This window comes from Nasonia vitripennis, chromosome 3 (genome assembly GCF_009193385.2).
Source record: "Nasonia vitripennis strain AsymCx chromosome 3, Nvit_psr_1.1, whole genome shotgun sequence".
Lineage (NCBI taxonomy): Eukaryota > Metazoa > Arthropoda > Insecta > Hymenoptera > Pteromalidae > Nasonia > Nasonia vitripennis.
The window spans coordinates 7,029,955-7,036,518 of NC_045759.1; the positions used below are offsets into that span (position 1 = coordinate 7,029,955).

At 50.1% G+C, this 6,564-nt stretch overlaps 1 protein-coding gene across 2 annotated transcripts in view; it reads right to left on the reverse strand.

The window, feature by feature from the left end:
• LOC100123106 (protein tweety) overlaps positions 1-6,355 on the reverse strand; it is a 38,399-nt gene extending 32,044 nt beyond the window's left edge. Inside the window, exon 1 of one of the 2 annotated variants that reach the window (XM_032598538.1) lies at positions 5,938-6,355. The gene's annotated coding sequence lies outside the window, so the exon portion shown is untranslated. The remainder of the gene's footprint in view (positions 1-5,937) is intronic. The other variant, XM_032598537.1, reaches the window with a different exon arrangement.
• Between the last annotated feature and the right edge of the window lie 209 nt (positions 6,356-6,564).

Here is a 6,564-nt window from a genome sequence, read left to right on the forward strand (position 1 = left end):
GCGGCAGACTGCTGCAGTGTTCCTTCTTTTTTTTATTTCTCTCGGCTTTATACGAGGTTAGCAGCAGCTGCTGCGCTGCGGAGCCCTGAGCGTTTACCGTCAAGATTTCAAGCGCGCGCTTTTTCAAACGCTCGGACTCGCACACACGTATACGGCTCTTTATGCGAGGGCGTTCGAATGCGAGAGGTGTGTGCTAGCTGCTGTGAAAGGGAGGTGAGGCGTCTTAATTGTGAGCTGGGGGATTCGAATGGTTGATATAAGCTCTCTTGCTTTTTTCAGCTTTGGTGTTGAGAGGATTTGGATCTGTTTTGTTCGTTATTAATTTTTTACCTTCAATACCCTGCTATACACTCGAAACCTCCAGCAACCGGAAAAACTCTAATCGAAAGTAACGACACATCCGTCGACCCACAGCAGCATCGTCATCAGGGCACATCCTTCCAGCAACGAATCTATCACCCGCACAAGAGGCTTAAACTCGCTGCGCGCCATAGCACAAGGCTAATCCCCCGTCCGAATTACGTTGCGTGTCGCGTAAGGGGCGAGCGACGAGCCTCCACCCACGCGCAAATCGAATCTTCGGCCCTGGAAAGCCTAGTGAGAGAGGGACTGTCGAGCTTTTCGTTTGTTCCACACACAGAGACTCGCTCGTATGCCAAATGGGCTCTAGCTCTGCTGCTGCACAGGAAGTACGCGCCGAAACGGGCACAAAGAGCCGAGTTTGCTGCCAAATTTTCTCGAGCCTGGCCGTTAACCCATTTCTTAATGGACGCGACGTGTGCAGTGTATAGAGGCTGGAAATATTTTTTTTTCGAATACGCGTACAGAGTTATCGGTTCTTTGATGGGTTTTCCTATTCTTTCTCTCTATCGCGTATATGAAAGTGTAATCAGGCTCTTTTTATTAAGCCATTAGCGGATTCGAGATCGAGCGAGGGATTACCTATATATCCCGAGACGAGTTTGCATTAATTTACGATTCATTGATTGCCGCTGCGCTTTTTTCACATCCGAGCGAGCTTGCAGCGTGATCATTCCTTTTTCGAATAGTAATACGCGCGCGCGGAAATGGAACCCATTAAGAAGATTGTGTGTATAACGGCGCCGCTGCGGTGCGATGTAAACTCGGCGCAAAAGTTCGATACGTATTATGAAATCCGATGGAGCTTATTTCACCGCCCTCTGCATACACATTAAGCATCGAATGAAAAATGCATTCGCAAACGTGGTGAATATTTTTCGCGAGGGAAAGGAGAGGAAAAACTTACAAGGGACTTTCAACCCCCTCTCGAAACAAAACGAGACTCTGCTCGATCGAAGCCTGTTCCAGGCAGCTAATAGAAAGACGGAAATCATTCCGAAAGTTCCATTGTATCGCCCGGAGCAAAGTTTTAAGTGACTGTCGCGCTGCAGAGCTTCGCTTGATACACCGCCCGAAAAATGCAAAATACCGAAGGTATACACAACTGCTGCGTGTAGACAAAAAGCACAGAAGTATGGTATGGGTAATCATCTTCTTCTTCTTTTCCGGACAATTTCCAAGCGCGCCGCGTGAAATACGAGCGGACTTTTTCCAGCCTCGCGCTATGTGTGCGCCGGCGGAAAAGCTCGCGCTGCCGGCGCAGGATCTCGCGGAAATCAATACCGGAGAGGGAGAGAGAGAGAGAGAGAGAGAGAGAGAAAGCGCAGCAGCTCAGCGTCGGGCGGCTGCTGCTGTGACGCTCTGTGGATGCTGTGCAGGAAAGGAGCCGTTGCGACGAGAGACGCGGGATTTCACGTGGGAGGGTGAGCTTTTCTGGGTTTCGAGGAAAATTGAAAATAAGAGTAGTAGAAGCCAAGTGTGAATTCGATCGACGATAATCCAAAAATAATCAACGAGACCAGCCGCGTTAAATTAGAGCTGACGAACCGTAATTCGATCCAGCAAACAATATACCCCCAACAAAGCTCACGCGAAAGTTAAGTAATTAACGCGCGATCGCTCGCCAAACAAAATTCAGCCTCGTCACTCGTCGACAATCGACCGGCGAGAGGGACGCGGACAGACAGAGAACAGAAGCAGCGGTTCAAGTCGTTCGTTTAGCGACTCGACAGTTAATGACGGAGTCACGACACACAATTGCGCCGCGCGCGAGCGCGCTTTCACGGAAGATTTATCTTCGACACCTCCCAAGACACTCGCCGCGTCTTTTCACTACTCTCAACTGCTCCCCTTTTTTACCGACGGAGTGGTAGCAGCAGCAGCAGCAGTTGCGCAATTGATCGATACGGTCTGGTTGAAAGGGAGACTGATTGATCGAGAGAGATTTTCCGTCATTTTCTCTCGTCGGAGCGTGAAATTGTCGGCTCGAGTGTGTGCGAACGACGGTTTGTTACTTACATCTCGACGCGATGAAGTTTGTTAGACGAGGAGAGAATCAAGAGTACAGGCCACGACGACGCGAACTTTCCAAGAATTTCTAACGAGACACTGGCACTTGACTGAATCGTTCAATATTTATGACTTTTATTCAGAAACATAACTCTGCCTTTTGTATTCGATTATAATAATAAACGAGTTCAGCGCAAACGGTATATTACTCTTTGAATGTATAATTATTTTACTGGCACAACAACAAAGTTGAGCTCTAACGAGAAAACTTCGAGCGAATAGCGCGCGCAATTATAATACCAGCACGGGAAAGTCCCTTTTCGAAAAAATTCGCAGCGGGAAAAAAGCACTCGACGATATGACGCCCCGACGACGGAAGTGCGGGAGGAGGAAAAAACACAGCCCCCAGAGCGCTGTGTGCATCGTATACTCCCACGCGACGATCAACGCACCGCGGTAAATTTGCCACTCGCAGTCGTCGCGAGGCTTTGTTTTGCGCCGCGAATCGTTAATTACTTATACGCGACGATTCTTCCCTTCGTCGTCGTGTGTCTGCTGTTCTCTTCTTCCGTTGGAGGAGGAAGGACTATTTTTAGAGGAGACGACGACGACGACGGCGAGGAGAATCGGATATTTTTTGTTGGATATTGCAGCCGCCGGCCGGGCTTACAGTCGGCGAGCAATTAACGAGGATGGCGGATTTTCGAGACTTTTTAAATGCGTTGAGAAAAGTGTGGTGAAAACTGACTATTAAGCTAGAGATTCGGAGCCGTTAATAGCTCATCCATAGCCGATCTGAATGGAAATTGATCGAATTTTTTCGTTCGCCGCCAATCACGCGATCGATAAAGCGGTTTCGGACTCCAATCTGCGTGAATTTCTTTTCAACGAGCGTCCCTTTATACCTCCTGCGCGAAATTGCCTAAAATCTAATCGGCCAGTTTCCTATATAACCGAGTGACGAAATCCAGTAAGAATCGGTAATAAACTCTGCGATCGATCTCTTCGCAAAAGCAAACGAGTTCCACGCATACGATCGAATCAGCCCCAGCTTTTTTGCGAGCGTTTTTTCACCTAATCAAAATTCAATAAAAAAACTAGCCACAAGCAATAAAGTCTTCGCGAAGTTTCCTTCTACTGACGACGTGATCCGAAAAATTTAGAAAGTCACCGGAAACTCAACCATACTAATCCCTTCTATTAAACCTCTGTTCCGTTCGATTCCCTTGACAGCGAGAATGTAAACACAGAGAGCGCGCGCAAACCGGTTCTCCTAAAAACATCGACCCCGCGCAGCACGTCGTCAGCAGCAGAGAGCATAGTAATAAGTAGCAGATACACGGAAAAAGATCTCGACGAGTCACCCACTGCACTACCGTCAGCTGCTTTGCTTTACTCTCTTTACGTATACCGGTGCGGTGAATGTCATTACACGGGGGGGGGGGGGGGAGAGATACACTGAGCTGCGGTGTGACGACCGGTTTGGCCGATTTCGCGGGAGAAGGCGCGAGACGGATGATTAACCTCCGTCTCGATTTTCGAAGGAGATTGGAAGAACAGCTGTTCGTAGATATGATCCGAGTAATTAATACCGAAGAGCCACTTTTCTATTTCTTAATCTTCCACACAAATCAGAATGTGTAAAAACACACAACAGCAGCAAAGATTTCCACACGCGCTCGCTTTGTGACACAAGAACCCCCGCCAATTACGGCCCATTACGAGCTTGATTAGACCGACGCGCGTAAATAATAATTTCGCGCTCACAAAGAATACTACTCCAGAGAGAGCAGAGAGCAGAGAGAGAGAGAGAGAGAGAGAGAGAGAGAGAGAGAGAGAGAGAGAGAGACGTTGCCCGCATGGCACTCGTTGTCGCCAGGCCCATTGTGAGCGACGCATTGTGTTACACACGCGCGGAATCCCAAAGAGGAACTGCAGCCAGATACACACACACACACACACACATATGTTCGCCCTCATCTCTCTCTTTGCCTTTTTTCGCGAGCTTGTCCAATTTTAGTCCTGTTGTTAGCTTTTTTCACAGAGAGACGCGTGCCCTGCCTTCGTTATGCAATTTGCAGGGGGTTTACCGTTGTTATTATGGCAGGGAATTCGTCGCTGTAATTTTATCTTTATTATTAAACAATCGAATACACAGACGCACCGATCGATACGACCTTGACGCTCTCTCTCGCGAGGATAACAGTTCGTGAATACTGATGCTCGTTGTAACGCGCTACTCTTGAATAAATTTTAATGACAAATGCCCCCGTAAAAAAACAGCAATTCGGTATCAATCAAGTTCGATGTTTTACACATGTCACGTCGACGTAATGCGTGTCGAGTAGTCGTGCATCCGTTTCTCGGGCAACCGATACAGTCTAGTCGCGGAAGTAACGCATCGAGATTGTCGACTAATAGTCAAGCGCGTTTTAACGCGATAAAGCCGCGAGCGCGATAAGCAAATAAGTGGAAGGAATTCATTGCTTCTGTTGAAAAACACATCGCTTCCACGAATTCTCCAAGAAGCCCGCGATCGAAGGAAAAAAAGCCGCCGAAAAAGCGCGTCATACAGGCATCCCTCGAAGCCATAAACACGCTCGAACCGAAGCCGCCAGCAGCAGCACACACCCTCCCGCATCTCTCCCCCGCACATACACAGCGCACCCCGCGACACTCGTGCATTACTCACTCGCGTTGCGCGCGCAGCGGCGGCAGCAGCCCCGGCGCTCTGTTCTCTCTCTCTCTCTCTCTCTCTCTCTCTCTCTCTCTCTCTCTCTCTCTCTCTTTCGCGTGTATCGATCCCGCCGAACACCCGGATGAACCGCGCGCCGTGTGTCCGTAGAAGCGATACCCATAGGGTGTACAACGAGCCTACACTCGATGCACAGGTATACTTACGCGAATGCATCGCGAGGAGAAAGAGTAGATCGTGCAGAATCCGCGACCCTTACGCTGTACGTAAGATTCTTGATTCGACGGGTTCATTGTCCTACTATTGTAGCAGCGGATCTCCTTCTCGGATACGAGAGTGGGGGGGGGGGGAGGGATAGCTCTACGACTGCAGCACACGCCGAGTCTGTATTTTCGTCGATTGATTCGCGCGTCTATACTTACGAGAGAGAGAGAACTCCTCTCCTCGGAGAAAAAGCATCGTCACCCTCGCGACGGCTTTTGCGGGGTTTCGCGCGAGGGCGGGACCGTGCATCGTATATACATACACGCGCTCACTAGCAGGAGGCGTTTTCTCTGGCGATCGATTTCCGCGCGGGTGCGCGTGTCATACGGCGCGTGTCCCGGCGTTGTTTACCTCGCGCTGTACGGAGAAAAAGGACTCGGCTCGCGGTGTCTCGATGTCCTTTGTTCCCGAGCTCTCGCGCGTATACCTATGTGTACACATGTAAAGTAATCGGGAGCAAAGAGGCGCCGTGTAGTCCTCGTGTTTCGCGGATACACGCGGATATGGTAAGAGGGAGAAATGATACAACAGTGCACGCCGTCGAGCGCGACGATGTACGTACTATATAGCGGGTGTATAAGCTGACACACACACATACACACACTCACCTTGAATGGCCGTAGAGCCGCGGCTGCAGTGTCCGTCGTTTCCCGGGCTGTTCTCTCCCCGACGGTGGGAAACAATGCGCCACACGCACTATGTAATATATGTGTATACGAGGCACAGCCACAGCGTAGCACTAGGATATGGCTCGAGATAGAAAAGCACTACGAGTTCGGGGGGCGAAGAGCAGGATCACTGAGAGAGAGAGAGAGAGAGAGACGTGTGCGCGCTCGCGGAGATCTCGGATGCACGGCACAACTTAGCTCGACGAGGAGCCGAGCTCGACTGAGCTGCTATGGCTGTGAGAGAGCGCGACGGCGGCGCTGCCGTCACTCTGGCTGGAGATAGTACTATATAGCGATGTAGCCGGCTGCAAGTCGCGCCGCGATGCAACGGGATGCTGTGTGTGGAGAGAGCACACACGCTACAGCTTCTCTCGGCAGATGATGAAGAAAGAAATGTGTGCGGCGAGAGGGGAGGGGCTGCGGTGTTGCCGGTTCTCAGATTGGCGGGAGATTTTGAATTTTTAGAGGTGGACGTGGGTGCCAGGTGAGCTTTGGCGAGAAAAAAAATTGTTGATCTCTCATTATGTGTGTGTGTGTGTGTGTGTGAGAATTTCAGCGGAAGTCGTT